Below are 3,275 nucleotides of genomic sequence, written 5' to 3' on the forward strand. Positions count from 1 at the left end.
TCATCTGTAGAGTGAACCAGCTGATGGAGGACCTCTCTGTGTCTCTACCTCTATTGTAACTCTTTCAAATAAATAACAAAAATTAAACTAAGATAAAAATTGACCTGCCATGTGAGAGTTATCTTGCTCTTGGCTATATAGAATAAGGAAATTTTATTAGAAGGAAAGGAGGAGAGCATATCAAAGATACAGCAATTTTCCCATAACACAGCCACTATAACACAGTTCACTGCAGCCAGGATTTGAAACCAATCTAGCTGTCCATCAGTGAAAAACAATGGACAGGGCAACCTCTTTTAGATACAAAAAAAGAACAAAATATTATTAAATTAATTGAAATAAGCCAGAAGCAGGAACACAAATGTCACCTGGTCCTTGTCACATGTGAAAGTGAAAGAAAATAATGGATCTGAACACAGAACTGTGATTACTAGAGGCTGAGAAGGGAAGCAGCTAGGGATAGAGGGGGATTGGATAATAGGTATCAAAAATCAAAGAGGCAGAAAGAACTTCTGGTGTTCCATAATATAATGAGATGACTACATTCAACCATATTAGGTTCTGTGTAAAGAACTGAAGGAGAGGAGCTGGTAGTCTCAAATCATGGAGAAGAATTAGAAACTGTAGTTGCTTGGGGGCCATCATTATGGCACAGTGGGCTAACACCCTGGCCTGAAGCACCAGCATCCCATGTGGGTACCAGTTCTAGTCCTGGCTGCTCCTCTTCTGATCCAACTCTCTGCCATGGCCTGGGAAAGCAGTAGAAGATGGCCCAAGTCCTTGGGTCCCTGCACCCAAGTGGGAGATCTGGAAGAAGCTCCTGGTTCCTGGCATCAGATTGGCAGAGCTCCGGCCATTGTGGCCATCTGGGGAGTGAACCAGCAGAGGAAGACCTCTCTCTCTCTCTGCTGCTACTTCTCTCTGTAACTCTGTCTTTCAAATAAATAACTCTTTAAAAACTTAATAAAACTGTAGTTGCTTAGCTTGATCACTTTTTACTGCATAAATGTGTGCAAATATTGCACTACACCCTGTAATAATGCATGACTAGGACACATTAATCACAAATTATTTCAATGAAATTTTTTTTTTTTGACAGGCAGAGTGGACAGTGAGAGAGAGAGAGACAGAGAGAAAGGTCTTCCTTTGCCGTTGGTTCACCCTCCAATGGCCGCCGCGGCCGGCGCGCTGCGGCCGGCGCACCGCGCTGATCCGATGGCAGGAGCCAGGAGCCAGGTGCTTTTCCTGGTCTCCCATGGGGTGCAGGGCCCAAGCACCTGGGCCATCCTCCACTGCACTCCCTGGCCACAGCAGAGGGCTGGCCTGGAAGAGGGGCAACCGGGACAGAATCCGGCGCCCCGACCGGGACTAGAACCCGGTGTGCCGGCGCCACAAGGCAGAGGATTAGCCTAGTGAGCCGCGGCGCCGGCCTATTTCAATGAAATTTTAAAAATTAGAAGCATTTCTTTATATTAACAATGAACTATTTGAAAATGAAATTAGAGAAACATTTCCATGCATAGCAGCATAAGAACCAGGAACCAATGTCTTCAATGTTATCAGTGATGAATCAGATTCACAGCCCCCAGCACTCAGTTTTTGCCATATACCTTACCATGGCAATTGTGGGCATATAGTAGTGAATCAATGGACAGGAATCCTTTGTCTCTAAATCTGCTAAATAAATAAACATGGAATTCATCAAAGAAAAAGAGATATCAATTTGGATGCCAGGCACAAAAACACATGCACTTGAGCTATCCTCCAGTTTGTGATGCCAACAAATCTTTCAGACATGTTACATTTTCAGAGACTTTTCTGTAATCTTGCTAAGCTTTCTGGAAATCTGCCTTATAGCAAAGGGTTTCCCAATTCCATTACACTCATGATTTTTCTTTTGTGTGAGTTATTAGTTTACCATCTAGAGATAATTTATGGTACAAAACTTTTCTATGCATGCATGTTTTCTCATTTGTGAGTCTATTCATGGGAATTGAAGACTGATTTATAACAGAAATACATTTTCCAAATTCATTGCATAGACTTTTGTTCCTTATGAATTCTCTGAAGTCTGTTGATGTCTAATTTCTGGCTAAAGGTTTTATTGTATTTACAGCATGCAAAGACTATCACCTTTTGTGAATTCTGTATCTATACAAGCCTGAAATAAAGAAAATGTTTTTGCACAATCAGTATACGCCTAAGAAACCACCTGTGTCAATTCTCTGATGTACCATTGACTTCTGACTCTAATAATATTTATAAGCTTTCTCCTTTACATGAGTCTCTGTTGGATAGGATGTGATTTCCAGCAAAAGGTTTTGTCACAATACTTACATGAATTTTGCAGAAAAGCTCTTCCACATTCATTATATTGTTAAGGTCTCTCCCTTGTTCAAAGTCCATGATGGATTATGAGGCATTACCTATGTGAAATGACTTTCTCACATTTATTTCATTCATTAGATATATATGTTGTGCATTCTGATATAAGGAGAGATTTGGGCAGAGCTTTCCAACACTCATTACACCCATAAGGTTTCTCTCCCACGTGAATTCCCTGTTGTCGTATGAGGTATGGCTTCTAATTAAAGGGATTTTACTTTCAAAGGAGTTTTTCCCTATATGAATTTGATGATGTACAATGAGGGCTGAATTATGGTAAAAGGCTCTGAGTCATTACATTCATAAAATTGCTCCCCATGAGAATTCTTTTATGTTTGATGAGGTCTGATTTGCACCACAAAGGCTATTCACATGTATTACATTCATGCATTTCTCCCCTTGGTGAATTCTCTAATATTTCATGAGATATAACTTGCACAAAAAGGTCAAGTAGAAAATTCCCTGTGTGGATACTCTGATATCTTATGAGTTATGAAGTACAGCAAAGAGGCTTTCCACCATCCTTCCATCCATAAAACCTACCTAAATTGAGCAACAAAGATATAGAAAACGTAAACACACACATAACCAGATGGAAAGGATACCAGTAATAAAGACCATCACTAGCAAGAAAACCCCAAAACTGGAAGGCTTCACTGCTGAATTCTAACAGACATTTAAAGCACTAACTGCAATTCTTCTCAAGTTATTCAAAACAATTGAGAGAGAGGCGATTCTCCCAAATTCTTTCTATGAAGCCAACATCACCTTCATTCCTAAACTTGAAAAAAGTGCAACAAAGAAAGTAATTATAGACCAATTTCCCTGATGAACATACATGCAAAGATCTGCAACAGAATTCTGGCCAATTGAATCCAACAATGCATCAG

This window comes from Oryctolagus cuniculus, unplaced genomic scaffold, assembly GCF_964237555.1.
Source record: "Oryctolagus cuniculus unplaced genomic scaffold, mOryCun1.1 SCAFFOLD_66, whole genome shotgun sequence".
NCBI classification, from domain to species: domain Eukaryota; kingdom Metazoa; phylum Chordata; class Mammalia; order Lagomorpha; family Leporidae; genus Oryctolagus; species Oryctolagus cuniculus.